At 34.1% G+C, this 19,883-nt stretch overlaps 1 protein-coding gene across 1 annotated transcript in view; it reads right to left on the bottom strand.

The window, feature by feature from the left end:
* Positions 1–19,883, bottom strand: part of CFAP47 (cilia and flagella associated protein 47) — a 503,782-nt gene that overhangs the window by 41,423 nt on the left and 442,476 nt on the right.

Below are 19,883 nucleotides of genomic sequence, written 5' to 3'. Positions count from 1 at the left end.
TACAGGAAAATGGGATTATTGCCTATATTGTTTTTTTTTAATTCTTTGTTATAAGATTGATGATATTCAAAGTCATTTTGTCTCAGATGAGAATACTGTACTAAACTATTAAGAACATCAAGAAAGAAAATAGAAAATGGCCCCTCTGCAAAATATCCCAACTCAAAATTCTTATAAATTTTCAAATTTTAAAGTTTATTCCTTCAGGAAATGAAAATTTTCTAAGGTGTACTGTCATACTTAACAATAACTAGTAATTAATATGATTACGAGTTAATATATATTCACTACTGACTCTATGCCAGGCTCTGTGCTAAGTATTTTCCACACAATTATCTCATTTCATTCGCAGAAAATCACCATAAACAAGTGTTATTATGTTTCTCATTTTAGAGATGGAGATATTGAGACAATTTGGTTAAACAACTTCCCCAAAGTCCCAATGAAAGATCATGTTGTTTACTAAGATATCTGAAAAATTTCTATCTTCAATTTTGCCTTTATGAGTTCTGTATTTTCAACGAATCGCTGCATTCAAATAAGTAAAAACAGCAAGAGCCAGAATAAAATAGGATAAAGAGCTGGAATATGATAAAAAAAAGCAGAGCTGAGTCAAATAAACCATATATTGCATTTCCAAGGAAAAGTTTAGAAATGATAATTTACCCTTACAAAAGTATATTACCACTAAAAATAGATTATATTATAACTAAAAATAAACCCAGACATTTAGATGGTGTAAGGAGTCAAGACAAAGATACAAAAGGGTACTTCATTGCTAACATCATGCTTTCTTATAATATTTGAAATGAAAGATAATACTATAACCAATAAGCCCATTTAATTAAAAATCTAGTAGGCTATTTGTGGCTGTAACTTTTTACCAGTCTACAAATAGAACTATAGTTCCCTATTGAATTCACCATACATTTCTTTAACTATTATTACATGCTTAAATATTAAGTCACTGCAATGTTAATAAACTTCCAAGAAATCACTGAAACTTAGCAATGAAAAGAACTTTGAGAATTTATCAAATTCATTTCATGTCTCACAAATAATTTATATTTTCTGTGGTTTTCCCATTGTCCTTTGCAACACTTTGAGTAGAGACAGAAAAGCCGTCCACACTTCTATCTTATAAAGAATCTAACCTATGTTTTCTTCTAATATCTATATATTTTCATCCTTATAGTTAAATACTCAATCCACTTGTAATTTATCCATATGTAAGGAATGAAGAATGTACCCAACGTTGTAGATTTTCTATATGAGACTAATTATCCCAAAACCACTTATTTAAAAGTTCAATGATTTGAAATGCCACCTACATGGCATTTCCTTATATATTTTGGTCTTTTTCTGGAGTCCCTGGATTTCTCTTCATGTGTAAGTACCACACTGTTTTAATTATAGATGCTTTATTTTCTACTAGAACTGTCTCCTCCCCCAGCTCATTTTTTAAAAAGAATTTTTCTAAATTTGGAATGAAGAGTTAGCTCCAAGAAGGGGATGGCCTGGCAAACAATTCTTTTAATGGGATTGCCCCACATTTACGCTTTAGGGATCACTGACATTTTTGTCCATTCACGATCTATTCAAGAGCAAGGATATGGCCTTTATTTTTCTCACTTGAGCATTATATTAGGTGCTTCTAGGTTCTTGGAATAGGTTTTCAGCCAGTGTTAGTGTTCAGTGTTGCTGGAGGCTCATTTCAGCATCTTCATATGTGTTTAGCAGGAAGATGGGAGAAACCACATCAGTTGTTTCTATCTTCTGACTGGGAAATGTAGCTAGTGTGATGATTACTACATCTATTCGGTTAAACAATCTAGTAAAACATATTCTAAACTCAAAACATTTTCTAAGCTTATCCTTTTCTGTTTTACTCCATTTCCATATAGTAACTACACAAAGTAACTACAGATGTATTTACTTTTTTCTATTACAGTTACCATTCGGGGATTCAAAATGCTAATAAGCATCTAGAGGGAAATATGCACATTTTATTTTACATAATTGATTTTAGGTACTTATATATTTTATGAGAGAAGTATACATTATTTATATAATTTTGAGACCCTGATAATACGTCATGTTTAGCATCTGAGAAATATTAAAAAGAGTGGCATTCAATGTATTATTATTATTGTTATTTTGCTTTTGAAATCTGCTATGGCCTAGCTGCACTTAATATTCAAATTTTATTCAGTGTATTCTAATACTGCTATTTTGACTGCTCTTTTGATCAAACATAATAGAAATATTTATGCACTGATCTCCAATTTGAAATATAGAAAATGTACAATACTTTAATGGTATGAGGTTACTTGCCTTCTTAGAAGAAAATCTTCTCAAGAGCATAAAGTGAGCATAATACTCATTTTAGTAATGAAAATATTTCATTTGGAGAGATTAATTTTTAATCATTTTAGTGGTATTACACTACTGCTCCCCACAGCATAACTTCTAATATTTACCATGGAATTAGAAATAGCCCATGTCAGGAAATCAAAGAGATACTTAAACATTCTAGCTCCCTAAGTGATGCTATTATTTTTGTTATAGTGGTTTCTTTGATTAATTAATTTATTTATACTTTTGTCAAATGTCTATTTGTTTGTTTTAATTGAAGTACAGTTGATTTACAATATTGTGTTTCAGGTGTATACCAAAGTGATTCAGTTATACGTATATATGTGTATATATCTATATTCTTTGCTTTGATTCTACCCCATTAGTTTATTACAACATATTGATTATAGTTCCCTGTGCTATACAGTAGGACCTTGTTGTTTATCTGTTTAATATATGGTAGTGTGCATCTGTTAATCCCCTACTCCCAATTTATCCCTCCCCCATCTTCCCCTTGGTAACCATAAGTTTGTTTTCTATGTCTGTGAGTGTCTTTCTGTTTTGTAAATAAGTTCATTTGTACTATTTTTTTAGATTCCACATGTAAGTGATATCATATAATATTTGTCCTTCTCTGTCTGACTTACTTCACTTAGTACGAGAATCTTTAGGTCCATCCATGTTGCTGCTATAGTGGTTTATTTTAAATAAGAAAGCAAGCTTTTATTTTTAAAACATCAAGTCATCAAGAATGTGACTTTTCATCAACCGCTTTCACACATGAAATGTGTGCACTTTCTACTTGAATACTTTATATTTTCAATAACTGATTTAATAATCTTTAAAGTATCACTAAAAAATAAAACAGAATTGTTAATGTGGTAGTTTGGAGAAGAGTCCTTTCATTGGTTCTTCAGAGATATTATAGGCTGAATTATGCCCCCCTCCCCAACTCATATGTTGAAGTTCTAATTGCCAGTGTCTCAAAAGTGACTGTATTTGAAGTTGGGGGCCTTTAAAGAGGTGGTTAAGTTAAAATAAGACTGTTAAGGTGGGTTCCAATCCAGTCTGACTGGTGTCCTTATAAAAAAAGGAAATTGTGACACACAGACAGACACCAAGGATGCCCACATACAAAGGAAAGACCATGTGAGGGCACAGTGAGAAGGCAGCCAGCTACAAGCCCAACAGAGACACCTCAGAAGAAATCAAATATCCTGGTCCCTTGATTTTGAACTTCCAGCCCCCAGAACTGTGAAAAAATAAATTTATTTTGTTTAATCCACCCAGACTGGTATTTTATTATTGCAGCCCTAGCAAACTGATACATGAAATTATCTTTCCTTCTAAGTTATCTCAGAGGCTGAGGCATGGGATGCCACTGAACTTGCTTAAAGACTTTCTAATTCCAGGCTCTCAAAACAGGACAGATAGAGAAATTTGACTCTGACTGCCATTTGGCTGCTATGATCATGGAAAAGCTAGGGATGAAGCAGTATTCCCACCCAACCTGTATCTTGCTGACTGAGGTGCATGTATTGAATGGAAGCATCTATTGAAGAACAAGAAGGGCATTTCAGGGATGGAATTTTCTTAATGAAGGATTAGAGACTGCTGCTGCTTTACTCCTCCATCTTTTATAGAGCTAGCTAATGTCTGAGATTTAATAAAGAACTTGTCCAAAGAAGACACCATTAAAAGGACTAGTGTACAAAAAGTGAGCACTAAGTAGAAGGTCACATTTACTCGTATAGGTCATTGGGGAATAGATACAAATCCATGCTTCTTAGAAAAAAATGTTCAGTTTGAGACATATAATGCTTTTAAAGTAGATTTTTGGGATTATTCAACACAAATATGATTGCTAAGGTAAGTTTTACATCATGAACTAAGCACCTGTAAGTTAAAGTTTTATGTTTGCTTTTTTAAAAATCTAAGAATACATTAGCAAAAAATAAACAAATAAAACTTAAAGGAAATACTGATTCCAATGTAAACATTCCACTGCTGGGTCAAAAATGAGTGAAAAGTCCACTATCAGAGCCTCCTGACCAAAGACACAGTAAAGGACAGAGTTTTCTGTTATTGAAGGCCTTCAAGCACATGCTAATAACCACTGACAGTGATGACCAAGAGAAGGGTTTTGAGCTTTACATTAATATTTAGAATATCTTAATGTGCCTTCCAGTCTTAATATTCTGTGATAACATTTTTCCTTATAAATAGAAAAGATAACTAAGGTTTTAAAAATTAATGTCAGGAAATTGAATATTTTCTTGGAAAGTAACTAATTTTAATTTCAATTAAAATAATATCCCTTATTGATCTATTACCATATCTTCCTTGTTCTCTGCACTGCTAAGTTATGTGTGTGTGTATGTAAAATCTCTCTCTTCACCTGCAGGAATACTCTATGATATAATGTCAAGCATTTGAGATTTACAAATTTAAATCTATGCTCTGATATTCATTAGTTCTGGGAAACTGGGAAAGTTATTTAAATTTCTAAGTGAGATTTTCCTCATATGAAAAAGGAAGCATATATATATATATATATATATATGAATATAATATACATATCAAGATTTTGCTATGGCAAAGGTACTATTTCAGATCCATCCAGATAATCCCATTTTGTACAGTATACATCGATTGTACACTGTTTTATTCTTTCACTTATTCATTCAGAAAATACTCTGTGCCATGCATTGTAATAAGGGATAAAATAGTGAAGAAAATAAATCTCTTGCTTTTCTGGATCATGCATTCCAGAATGTGTTGGGGGTGAGAAGTCAAACAATAAATAAAATGTATTATATGTATGGTGTTGTTAAGTAAAACAATAAAGAGTTAGAGAGTGATGTGGATGTTAATATAGGGTGGTCCAGGAAGGCCTCTCTGATAGGTGTCATTTGAGCAAAGCACCTAAGGAAGTCTGAGAAGCCTTGTAGACATCCATGGGGGGAATACTAAGATAGCAGGTGGCTATATGTGTCTGAATTTAAGGGGAAATTGAGGCTGGGGCTATCAATTTAAAAGTTGTTTGAATTCACTTGTGACTGAATGAGAGCTCATCAGGAACAAGTATGGATAGAAATGAGAAGAGAGGACAGCGCCTTGGGCCTCTGGGAATTCAGGGGATAGGAACAGGGGAGAAAATGCAAAAAAGACTGAGGAGGTCTTACTAGAGAGACAGAAGGAGAATCAAGGGAGAATTGAATCCTGGAGGCCAATTGTTTCCAAAATGGTGAGAGATCAACTGTATCAAGTAGAGCTCATGAGCAAGATGAGGATGCACATAGATGATTAGATCTGGCAGTGTTATGTTACTGATGAACTTCAAAAGAGCAGAATCGGGCTTCCCTGGTGGCGCAGTGGTTGAGAGTTCGCCTGCTGATGCAGGGGACACGGGTTCGTGCCCCGGTCTGGGAAGGTCCCACATGCGGCGGAGCGGCTGGGCCCGTGAGCCATGGCAGCTGAGCCTGCACATCCAGAGCCTGTGCTCCGCAACGGGAGAGGCCACAACAGTGAGAGGTCCGCGTACCACAAAAAAAAAAAAAAAAGCAGAATCATCTGTAGACTGATGGGGAATAAAGTAAGATTAGCTTTTGCAATAACTTATAAGGGAAAATAATCTGAAAAAGAATCTATCTATCCATATCTATATCTATATATCTGAATCACTTTGCTGTACACCTGAAACTAACACAACATTGTAAATCAACTGTACCTCAATTAAAAAAAAAAAAGAAAAAAAAAGATAATGTATAAGAAATGAGGGCCATAAGTATAGACAACCTTTCAAGCTGTTTTGCCATAAAGAGGGATCAGAGAAATGGGATAGTACCTGGCAGGGATAAGGGGTAAAGAGAGGCATGTCTTTTAACATTAAGAGGTATTATTGCATGCTTGCTATGTTGATAGGCATAATCCCACAAGAATTATTACACAGAAGACAGAGGAAAGAGCTGGAGAGCTCCACATAGTTGAGTAGGCGTGGGATTCAGTGAACAGGTAGAGGGCTGGCCATAAGAACACAAAGAGCTTTTCCAATGTAATGGCAGGAGAGGCAAGGCACATGGATGAAAATAAAATCAGGCTGGTCGAGGTAATGGAAGAACCAGACAATTAGATTCTGATTTGACTTTATATTCTTAATGAAATAGGAAGAAAGAATATCAGATGAGAGAAGGGGAGGAAATGCTGAATGTCAGTAGTAGTCATCAGGTTTCAATTCATTGCAGGAAATTTTACTAAAGGAAAAGAATGTGTCATCAAAAGTTCATCATTCACTCACAGTTTACTTATTTCTCTATCTCCCTTTCTATCTATCCATCTCTACATCCATCAACCACTTTACCTATTGTAAAAGCCCCAAATTCTCTAAATCCTAAGAAGACATTAGTCCTCTCTCTGTTAGAATATTTATCTGTATTTCTGAAGCTAAGAAAATTGTATAAAATGGCAGAAAAGAGAAATGGTACTGTAAGCCTTGGGTTCCATTTTACAAGCCCAGACCATATAAAATATTTTAATTAGTTCGATTTTCATTCTCTTCATAGAAATATTCTAGTGGTAGAAGTAGGTCTAAATTTCAGGTTATAGAGATTTTTCTGAAGGGCAGGCATCCAGGCATCTTTGCATAACAAAAGCTATAGCTTTGTGTTTTACAATAAAATCAGCAGCTTCACTGACTAGCTTAGAAATCTGCTTGCTTTACGCTAAAAATCATAATTACAAATCTGTCTGATTGGAACCTGAGCTCATGTGTGTGGAAAATTGGTCATCTGACATAATAGGAAGGGAAATTTTACAAAAAACATGAAATTATGCTCAGCTGCCAACATAATTTAATAAACATTCATGACAATTATCTGGAGACCTGGGTATGCTTTACGTCAGGCAGCAGCACACATTAAATGCCACTAAACACTGAATTCTTGAAGACATTTTCCAACTCACAAGTAGCAACGTTTAAATTGAAAAAACATTTTTTTCTGCAAACAATATTTTTATTATTCATTGCCAAACTGCATGATATATGTTAACTAAAATCAACATGAGTCTTGGGGTCATGTGTGCAAGGGTTGGGTGGAGACTGTTAAGAATTATATACCTGATTTTCCTTTGCAAATTCGGTCACATTCAATCTGTTCAATGTATCATATATTAAGTTTATTTTACAACGCTAAAGTTAAATATCAGGACTAAACTATACATTAGTCAGTGATGTATTAATTAAGACTTTTGAGTAAAACTACATAATGTGTATATTCCTTTAAATTTTACAAATTACTGCTTCATTTTATTCTCCTGTATATCCTTGGTAATTGGTGTATAACAGTCTCAATAAGTGTTTCTTGAATAAATATAAGAAAAAAATAAAATAAAAAAATAAAATAAAATCAACATGAGACATAGCAATTATCTCTCATAAGGAAAAAAAACATACGTCTCTTTTCTAAATGCTTATTTAGCTCTAATTATTAACAATCATATAAATTATGTATATTTTATCTTTTAAAAAGTAGATATTATAGATATCAAACACAGTGTATATCATTATCCTTCTGATTATTCTCTCTTATTATAATATGATATAATCCTTATCCATTATAAAAACATTTGAGATAATTATAAACATGCAGTTGTAAGAAATGAAAGTATGCTTTACCCAGTTATCTCCCATGGTAACATCTTGTGAAGCTATAATGCAATCCAAAATCCAAAATATTTACATTGAAATAGTGAAGATACAGAAGTTTCATCACCACAAGTATCCCTCTGGTTGACCTTTTACAGACATCCCTGCCTCCCCCACTACTCTAACCCTGAATACTACTATTCTCCATTTCTGTAATTTTGTCACATCAAGAATACTCTATGAATGGAATCATATAGTATATAAATCTGGGGGATTGGCTTTTTCACTCAGAATAATACCCTGGATATTCAATCAAGTTGTTGTACTTATCAATGCTTTGCTCCTTTCTATTGCTGAATACTACACAGTGGTATAGATATAACACCGTTTGTTTAACCATTCACACTTTGAAGGGCATCTAGGTTGTTTTCAGATTTTGGCTATTACAAATACATCTGCTATGAACATTCATGCACATATTTTTGTATGACATAAATTTTTACTTTTCTGGGATAAATTCCCATGAGTGTAATTGTTGGATGGTAGGGTAATTGCATGTTTACTTTGATAAGAAACAACCAGTTTTCCAGAATGGCTATACCCTTTTACATTCCCACCAGCAATGTATGAGTGATCCAGTTTCTCTACATCTTTCCTAATACTTGATGTCACTATTTTTTATTTTAGCCATTCTGATAGGTTTGTAGTGAAAACTCCTTCTGTTTTTATTTTGCATTTCTCTAAAGATTAATGATGTTGAACATCTCTTCATGTGCTTATTAACGATCAGTATATTTTCAGTATAGGTGAAATGCCTATTCATATTCTTTGCCCACTTTCCAAAAATTGTAATTTTATTAGTGAGTTTTCAGTATGTTTTATATATTCTAGATACTAACCCTTTGTCACATATGTGGTTTGCAAACATTTTCTCCCAGTTTATAGCTTTCCACTTTATCGTCTTCTCATGGGCTTTTATGGAGAAAAATATTTTAGTTTGATGTCCAATTTATTAATTTTTCCTCTTATGGAATTTTTTATTGGTTAAAATCAAGAACTATTTGCTTAGCATTGTGTCAATTTTTGCATAAAGTCTGAGCATCCTGGCTGGAATTGCATTAAACCTATAAGTCAAGTGGGATAGAACTGACATCTTTACTGTATTGAGTCTTCCAATTCATGAATAGAGTGGATCTCTCTATTTATTTAAATGTCATTTGATTTTGTCACTTTCAGCATACAAGTCCTGAACATGCTCTGTTAGATTTACTTCTAAGTAATTTATCTATTTGGAGAGATTACAAACAATATTAGATTTTAACTTTCAGTTTCCACATTTTCGTTGGTAATATATATAAATACGATTGATTCTTTGTGTGTCGTTCTTATTTACCATGACCTTGCTGAATTCACTTAATACTTCTAAAAGCTTTTTTTTTTTTTAAGATTCCTTGTGATTTTCTGGTAGATAATCATGTGATATGAAGATAAGGACAGTTCATTTCTTTCTTTCATTCTATTTGCCTTTCATTTTCTTTACTTGCCTTATTGCACTGGCTGGGACTTCCAACAGTATGATAAATGCTGAGAGTGACATCCTTGTGTTGCTCCCTATTTTAGAGAGAAAGTATTCAATGTTTCATAACTGAAGGTGACATTATATTTTCTATACTGAATGACCTGTGATTTTTTTCCTTTATTCTTTTTAAGAGAGTAGATTACATTAATGAAATTTCAAATGCTCAACCAGCCTTTACATTTGGAATAAATGCCATCTGCTCATGGGTATATTTTTTTGTTACATATTTTGATGGGTTCATTTTATTAATATTTGTTGAAGATTTTTGTGTCTAATTTCAGGAACAGTATTAGTCTGTAGCTTTCTTTAACTGTGATGTGTTTCTAGTTTTTGTATCAGGGTAATGCTGTCCTCATAGAATAAGTTGGAAGGTGTTTTTTCACCTTCTCCATCTTGGAATAATTTGAGAAAGATTGGTGTTAATTCTTTTTTACATGTTTGGTAGAATTTGCCAGTGAGGCCATTTGGGCCTAAAGATTTCGCCTTGGAAGTTTCCCAATTATTAATTTAATTTCTTTAATAGACAACTACTCATATGATCTATTTCAACTTTGGTGGATTTTGGTACTTCAGAATTTATGAGAAATGGATCACTTTCTCCTAAATTGTTGAATTTATGTGTTTATAGTTGTTCATAATACTGCCTTATTTTTCTAATGTCTTAGGTTATCTGTAGTGATGTTGCCATGGGTTACTTGAACATATTTTAGGATTTTAACTGATTTACAGTGTTTTTGAGTCTATCACTTCATACAATTTTCTTAGTTGTTTAAAATGGTAATTCAATATACATACACAACTTACTGCTTTCCATAGGTATCAATGTTTATTCTGAATGAAATGTATCAATATGTACCTTATGTTTTAAAATGTACTCACGATTTGTTTTAATCAGGTATGGTGAGACATACAGACACAGAAATGACTGTCATGAAGAAAGAAGTTTTATACTCACATATCCCTAGGAATGGGAGGCATAGCTTGCCATGCAGGGTCACATGGGGAATCATCAAAATTAGTCATGGGGTGAGGGAGTGGCCAAGAGCCTTTACTGTGGTTTTCATGGGAAGGCTAAGCAGGTTTAGGATAGAGGGTATTTTCCTTATGATAGATCACAAATTCTAGAAGATGGTGTGGTAAAGTTTTAGGATTTAGAAAGGAGTGAAAGTTGTGGTAAAAAAAAAAAAAAGTTGATGTACACTGCCACTGGGGATATGAACGTTGAGAATGAGGGATGACCTGGAAGAACAGGTGCTCATATGGTAACAGATACAAAGAAGGATAAATACATACTTATATACTTCCTGATGAAAGAAAGATAGATGGTGGTGGTAAGATCTCACACTCGCACTATGGGGATGAGACTTTAGAGGTGGAAAAGAACGGATAACTTAGCAAATATATATTACATATAAGGATTTTCTAATGGCTTGAAAATAATCCATCAATTATTCAACATTCTCTAACTACCTAAACATAGGCATATACTTTGCTATATATAAGCTTAGCATTCTTAAAACTCAGGTCTCATAAATAACGAACTAATGCTAAATGCTGAATTTGCTAACATACTTATGAACTGAGTGCTTGTCTGCAAGACAAATGTCTCAGCGTCTGCATTCTCCTCCTATTAGTTTCTTCCTGATAAGAAGTTTTGATAAAGATTACGGCACCATTTATATTTGATAATAAGATAAATAACACTCAAAGTTGGCATCTTCTGCTGTTATCGAGGGGATAGGGATTTCAGAACATGCCCACTTGCTACAGGAAAAGAAATCAATTAGAGCTACAAGAATTCAGGAAGAATACAAGTGGCAAAAGGTAATGAATGGTTGTGCCTAGTCAAATTGGGGAAATCCTAGAATGAATATTTTCCTAAAATGCATTCACCATATTTCTTTTATGAGTTAACTGAAAAAACAGAAATCTAATCCTTTCGTAAGATTAAATTTTGACTTGTCCACAGAGCTGGTGACAGTAGAGTTTCGACTGTGTACTCATTTCCTACACATGGAGAACATGACAACTTATATCCATCTGATTTTCCTTTTAGGCTTAAATATAAATAGGGGTGTCAGCTAAAAGAAGAAGAAAAAATAACAATTTCAGTTCAGGTGTAATTGGATTTTTGACATATCAGAGCTCTGATTACATTTGACAGATGCATACTGATTTTCATTTTAAGCTCTTCTTCTCCAACACACTTGGTAATTTCTGGAATTTTTTGCTTTAAATTAAATAAAGGTTTGAAGTGATAGAAGATTTTAATTAACTTCACTGACAATGTAATACCTACTCTGGAATTGGAGTCTGATAGTATATTTTTTCATACAAAATAAACATAATGAGAAATATCATATTTATGTAGCATAAAGCAGGAATTTTGTTTTTTAGAATGCACCAAACAGGTCATAAGGTATGGCTTAAAACATGTTCTCACTTGTCAGAGTCTAAGAATTAAAACAAAAATGTGAAGTCTACAAAACTGCATTGTTTCTCATAAGTGACCCAAATGTGCTAAAGCTGTCACCGCTGTTACTCTCTCTCCACACTGTATTTACAGCTTCCATCTCTTGAGGCTCTTGCATAGAAGCTAATGCATTGTACGTTTTTCCATACCCGTGGATTCTGTGCCAGTGATCTTCAATAGTCTTACCCTGATTTCTTCTCTATCTCACACATGTGGATAAATGCCCAATGTTAAGCATGTTTTATGTTTTCCCCAAGACAGGCACTTGATACTTGATCCGAACATAATAAAAACATCATTAGACCAATAAAATGTGAAAGAGTATATTCCATTTACAAAACAAAATTTCACTCTCTAACTAACATCCTGTTGTATTCCAGAACTAGTAGAAAAGTATATAGTTGACTTTTCATTTTACTTCTGAACACTTCTATTCTAAATTTTTCTTTTTTATGCCTTATCTAGCACCTAAAGAAAAAAGGGTTCCATTTTTTAAAGAAAATATTTTAAACTTAACATCAAAATTAGCATAGCTGTTCCAATACAATTATCCTGATCCTATATAGATCAGTTTTTATTAATGTTACCAACATAGAATGATAGAATCTTTGAGTTCTAACTTAATGGTCCTCACTTATAACCTCCCAATGAGTGTAGCAACATATTGTAAGAAGTCTATGCAAGACAGCCCCTCAGCAACCATTTGGACCCATCATCTGATGAGGAGTTCCTATTTCTTATGGTACTCAGCTCCTTCATGAAACAAAATTAGAAGGTTTTTCCTTGTTTGAGCCCCTAGTTCCACTGCTTAGAACTAACCAGTCTCTGGTTGAAGTTCTGCCCTCAGCAGGGATACAGAAAATTAAACTCTTGTCTTCCACACTTGGAGAAGCTATTTTTCCAAGCTCATTATAATTTATCCCCTAAAGCACTAGACCCAGTTCTATATGTTTGCCAGTATCTTGCTAGTTATTCAGATTTTCAAGGACTTAACATCCTGACTATCTTGTCTCTGCTGGGTCCTTTACTAGGCAGTCCAAAATGGGTAAGCTCAGCTACGTGTTACATTTCACCAATGATGAATGATTTCCTGGATCTCTAAATACTGTCCTTGAATTTCTAACTCCGTGGACTGCCTGCCCATTAGGACATCACCACTTATACCTAGATTATAACATGTTGTCTGTTGCTTTATCCTTAATGCAAGATTTTCCAAATTTCCAATTTCACTCTTTCCTAACAGGTATAATTATGTCTGGTTTCTGCAGCACCAGTGTAAATTCAATCAAGAGGTCTAGTTGAAGGTTTTGGCTACAAGTAGAATTGTCTAGCTATTTATCAGGTATTTACTAGCCATTTCCTAAGATATGACAAAGGATCCTTCATCAAGCAATATCCATGCAAAGAAGCAATCTATTTTCTAATACCTTAATAGATAGCATGTTTAATAGACTCAAATTATCTAGGTATGATCTAATTAGTTCATAGCAATTACCTATATTCTCATACCTGAGAAAAGCAATTTTACTATCATGACTGAAATTTACTTTATATTTGTAGATAATCTTACTACAAAGTATGTTATCAAGAATGAAGGGACTTCTCTGGTGGTGCAGTGGTTAAGAATCTGCCTGACAATGCAGGGGACACGGGTTCGAGCCCTGGTCCGGGAAGATCCCACATGCCGTGGAGAAACTAAGCCCACAAGCCACAACTACTTAGCCCGCGTGCCACAACTACTGAAGCCCGTGCACCTAGAGCCTGTGCTCAGTAACAAGAGAAGCCACCACAATGAGAAGCCCGCGCACCGCAACGAAGAGTAGCCCCCGCTCGCCACAACCAGAGGAAGCCCACACGCAGCAACGAAGACCCAACACAGCCAAAAATAAATAAATTAATTAATTGAAAAAAAAGAAAGAAGTAAGCCAAACCCAACAATGTGCTCCCAAGCCACACACCACATATTCAATTTATGCTACTGGTGCTTTGAACCCACACGTGAGACGTTCTGATCTCCAAAATACTATGTCTTGAAGACCACAGTCAAACATTGTAGAATATTGAGATTAATTCTACATTTGGTATTCTAGCATACTGACTTTCTCCTTCTGTTTTTTGTAATACATAAAGTTGCTTAATAGTCTATGGTTTTACGTAAGACATAGATGACATGGACTCCAACAAGACTCTGTCAGCAATTTATTATAGCCATCAGTGCAGGTTAATTCATGCATTCACTTTTTCCCTTTGGTAAGGACTTTTCTAGCCACCCTATTCAAAACTGCACCTCCAACACTATGACTGCCTTTAACCCCTTCCCCTGCCTATTTTCTCCCCCCCATCCTATTTGATCATTGTCTGCCTCTTTCTATGAGCATGTAAATCCCAGGAAGGCAGAGATTTTTGTCTGTTTGGCTCCCTGTGTATCTACAGAACTTAGAACGCGATCTTAGCATATGGTAGTTCTTAATAAATATTAGTACTTAAATGGATTCAGCAAGGAACTGTTCTAGTTGCTGGGGATACTGTAGGAAATGAGACAGAAAATATCTCTCGCATCATGGAACTTAACTTCTAGTGGAGAAAAAGAAGAGAATAAATAGATAACTGCATAATAGATTTCAAGTTAATTATTTAGGGAGAATTAGTGGAGTGTGCTTTCAGAGCAAACTCCTCTAAAGAAGTGATGTTTAGTGGAGGCTTCAAGGATTTGGAGAAAGTTAAACAAGAAGCTGGGTAAAAGTGTTGCAACCAGAAGTGTGAGCAATGTAAAAGCTTAAATAGGAATGGGCTCAGAATGTTGATACAGTCAGTAGCTCAGTGAAGGGTGGGAAAGAGTAGAGAAGGTAAGGTCAGAAAGAAAAGCAGGGACCAGATCACGGGGGACCTTTCTGACCTCACCTCCTAATGTTAAACTGGAAAACATGGGAAGGTTTTAAACAACATAGTGATACAACCCAATTTTTGTTTTACAAGAAATCGCTCTGTCTTCTGTGTGGAGATTAGAGTATGGTGTATACGACTGAAATACAGGAAGCAGTTGCAGTAGTTCGGGTGGTATAGTCTAGGGTGAAGGTGCTAAAAAGTGATCAGAATGAGATATATTTTTATGGCTTTGCTATCAGTATTTACTCAAAGGTTGGAAATTTGCAATGAGAAAATAAAAGAAATCAAGTATGACTCCTAGGTTTTTGGAAAGATAAACTGGATAAATAATGGTGCCATTGACTAAGATGAAGAATTATCCGGGGAATAAACTAGCATGGGTGAGGAGACAGGTATATCAAGCATAATACTTAGTAAGAGATACCTGTAAGATATCCATGTGAAGATGAAAACATGCAGCTGAAACTCAGGAGGAAGTTTAGAGTTGGAGATATAAATTGAGAGGCCATGTATAGATGGTATACACAAGGCTGAAAAAAAAATGTCCAGGAAGATATTATAACTGGGGAAGAGACTGGGATAAGTCCTAAATCAAGCCAACATCTAGAATTCTGATAGCAGGTAAGAGACAGAAAAGAAGATTTAGAGGAACTGAACAATGACATCGGAGGAAAACTAAAGCCAAGTGAATATAACATTTTGAGGAGAAAAAAAGACAACTACACCAAAGGCTACTGAGAGATAAAGTAAGATAAGGACATAGCACTGACCTACAGATAATGAAACATAAAAGTCGTGATTTCTTAGACAAAGGCAATTTCAGTCAAACTGTCAAGACTAAATCTTCACTGAAGTGAGTTTGAGAATTGGAGAAAAAGAAGTCAAGCCATTCTGTACAGCAAAGGAAACCATCAATAAAATGAAATGGCAACCTACTGAATGGGAGAAAATATTTGCAAATCATATATCTGATAAGGAATTAATATCCGAAATATATAAAGAATCCATACACTCAATGGCAAAAACAAAAAAACCCCACAAACCCCAAAACAATCTGATCACAAATGGGCAGAAGATCTGAATGGATATTTTTCCAAAGAAGACATACAGATGGCTAATAAGTACATGGAAAGATGTTGAACATCACTAATGCAAATCAAAACCGCAATGAGATATAGCCACATGCCTGTTAGAATGGCTATCATCAAAATGATGAGATAACAAGTGTTGGTGAAAATGTGGACAAAAGGGAACCCAACACAGTGTCCTAAGTGCCCACTGATGAATGGATAAAGAAAATGTGGTATATACAATGGAATAGTATTTAGCCATAAAAAGGAATGAAATCTTGCCATTTGCAACAACATGGATGGATCTCAAGGGCATTACACTAGGTGAAATAAGTTAGACAGAGAAAGATAATACAATATTATCTCACTTATATGTGAAGTCTAAAACAAAAACAAAAACAAGCTCATAGATACAGAGAACAGATTGGTGGCTGCCAGAGGGGGGCGGGGGGGGCAAAATGGGTGAAGGGGGTCAAAAGGTACAAACTTCTAGTTATATAATAAATAAGTCCTAGGGATGTAATGTACATCATGGTGACTATAGTTAATAGTACTTTACAGTATATTTGAAAGAAAGTAGATCTTAAAAGTTCTCATCACAAGAAAAAATTTATTTGTAACTATTGTGTGGTGACAGATGTTAACTAGACTTATTGTGGTAATTATTTTGCAGTGTATACAAATATCAAATCATTGTTGTACACCTGCAACTAATATAATTTTATATGTCAATTATATCTCAATTTAAACAAAGAAGTAGAGACAATGAGTATAAACAACTCTTTCCAGGAATTTTACTTCAAATAAGAAGACAAAAATGGATTGGTAGCTGCAGAGGCCAAAAGATCAAGGTGTTCATTTAAAATATATTAATATTATAACATGCTGGTAAGTACTGTGAGAATCTCCAGTCAATGGAAACACCGTAGATATAGGTGAGATGAAAGATAATTGAGAGGTAAGGTTGTTGTATAAATTAGGAGAGGTGGGATCTGGGGATCAAGTGGAGGGGCTGGCTTGTGACAGGAGCACAAACCATTTGGCCCTAGTAATGGGAGTAAAGTCAGAGTTTTTTTTGTTTTGTTTTGTTTTTTTCTTCTTCTTTGTCCTTCAGCGATAATCAGCTATATGTGTGCAAATGTAGAAAGGGCAGAGAGTTAGTGTCTGATGTAGCAGACTAGATCATTTTTCCTGATAACTCTTTATTATAATTATATAATTATAATTTTACTCTTTATTGTAATTATATAATTATAATTTTACTCTTTATTATAATTATATAATCATGGCCGTACTTTTATGCTTCCCATGTTAAGGTAGGGAAAATATATCTCCCACTTCCATTGATATTAAACATACATTAATTTGAACAGTGGAGTGTGGGTGTAGGTGAAATATGCAAATGAGATCTTAGGAAGTATTTTGTATTTCCACTTGCCCTCTTGTGCCTCTTCCAGCCACAATAAGAACATATTCTAGGTATGTTCCAGAACGAGTAAACCTATCGAGCAGTCCTGAACCTGAGGCACAATCTAAAGAAGAGCTGCCCAGCTGATCAGCAGATCCATGAGCAAGAAAAATAAATGTTTCAGGTTATAAGACATTGACATCATGGGGTTGTTTGTTATGCAGTTTTAATGCAGCAATCACTGACTAATTCACCATGGCTGTGGTTTTGCCTAGTGAACAGAAGGAGGAAGGTGGACAAAAGAGTTGAAAGCATAAAGAAGGAAGTGACTATAATGACAGACAGAAGGTTCTGACCCTTCACAGAAGTTTTGGCTGTAAGTGTTCAATATATGAAAATGCATGTACTTGTACCACAAAGATCTTATAATGGAATTTGTCCAATGCCTTGTGGAAAATGAAGAACATAATTATTACATATTTCTAAGATGTAAGAGTTTAGTAAAATAAAGTTAGGTTAATGTGTTAGAACTTGCTCTTAATCTACCCATGCTGTTATTACTCTTCATGTTTGTTTTTATTGTAAATATTCTACATGATTTTAATGATATGTCAATAACTTTTTTAGGAATTAAAATAGCTGTCTAGCCTTAGAATTCTCCTTGTTCTACTTTTTGTATGGTAACAACCAAACTCAATTTATCATCACAATATCATCCTAAATTTACTTAACACAAAAGACTCACATAATCTTACAGAAATTATAAAACATGCCATAGATTTTTAATAATAAAATTCAAAACTCTTTGGTGTTTGGAATAATTCCAGAGATTATATTATCCAACAGACTTTAAAAAAATTTTACTCAGAAATGCACAACTATAAAAACTAAGACAGTAACATTGGTACAATATGATTAACTAACCTGCATACTTAATTCAGATAACATCAATTATTTCACTAACGTTATTTTATATCACAGGATCCAGTCCTAGATTCTACATAACATTTAGATCCCATGTCCCCTGAGTCTCCTTCAATTTGTGAGTCAGCCTTTCCTTGTCTTTTATGACACTGACACTTTTGAAGAGTACTGATAAGTTGTTTCATAGAATACCCCTCAGTTTGAGTTTCTCTGATGTTTTCTCATGGTAAGATTGAGGATATATATTTGGAGGAAAATACCAGAGAGATTATTTTCCCTTCTCAGTGTCCAATAATCAGAGGATACACGGTGTTGATATATTTTATTACTGGTCATATTAATCTTTATTATTTGGTTAAGGTGATATCTGCCAGGTTCTCCAATGTAGACTTAGTATTTCCCCTTTGTTTTTAATAAATACTTTGTGGAACTACTTTGAGATGGTGCAAATATTCCCTTTTTCTTTGAATGTTCACCTTCTAATTTGTTCATCCATCAGTGGACCTTGTTTGTACCAATTATGTATTTAGTACTTCTCCAAGACCCTAAAACATCCATTTGACTATATTTGTTTGAATCTAAATCTGAGTTTTCTCTTCTGTTCATTTGACCTCTATGCCTGTTTAGCCAATACAAATTAGTGTAGTTTTTAGGTCCACAAAGGATAATTATTCAAAAGTTTCTCCAGCCTTGTCTGGAGTGCCAGTGAGTTTTTAGGGGGTTAAGCTTCTAAGAGGGTAACACTGTCCCTCTATTTTAAGCCCTTGGGATCTTTCTACTCCTTTATCAGTGCACATTCAGTATCCCAGTTCTCCAAACTTCTTAGCTGAACTCTTCTTACAAGTGTGCCACTGTAGCTTTATCCACAGATAAAACTACTTTGCCTCTAGTATCTCTCTGCAGGTACCCAGTCCTTGTTCAGATTTTGAGCCAACTGATTTCTCTGCAACTTTAACTCTGATTTTTTTAAAAAAAAATTATAACTTTTCCATTTTCCCGTCTTTTCATTGTTGCTATGAGTGTGAACAGTGCTTTCTTCCAATGCTAAACATTTAAACATTGCTGAGCAGACATGCAAATGCCAAGTGACAGATTTTTAAAATGAGAAAACTTAAAAGGTCTAGAAGACGTCTCTTGTCTAATTGGTGGCAGAGTAGAGTTCACAGTAACCATATCAGCAAAACACTATTTATATGAACCTTTTACTGGGTCATTAAAATATTTTATTACAAAGAAACTTTCTCTGAAACATATTTCTCTTAAATGGTATTTATGATAATGGAATTTTGTTTATACAGTGATACCTAAATATGTACTAATTTTTAATCCATTTTGGTCTGTTTCTCTTCTGGAGATACTTATTTTCTGAAGTCATATTAGTAAAAATCTGTTTTAAATGTAGCAGCTTTTATTTCTGGATGAAATGGATTTTAACTGGCAAGAAATTATTTATATATTCTTTTAAGATACTGGTGTTTTATACTTCACTAAATATCCATGAATAATAACTGAGAAAACATGATTGTTGTCATTAAAACTATTAA

The sequence above is a fragment of the Phocoena phocoena genome, chromosome X (assembly GCF_963924675.1).
Source record: "Phocoena phocoena chromosome X, mPhoPho1.1, whole genome shotgun sequence".
In the NCBI taxonomy this organism is placed as follows: domain Eukaryota; kingdom Metazoa; phylum Chordata; class Mammalia; order Artiodactyla; family Phocoenidae; genus Phocoena; species Phocoena phocoena.
This window is presented reverse-complemented; position numbering and strand designations above follow the sequence as displayed.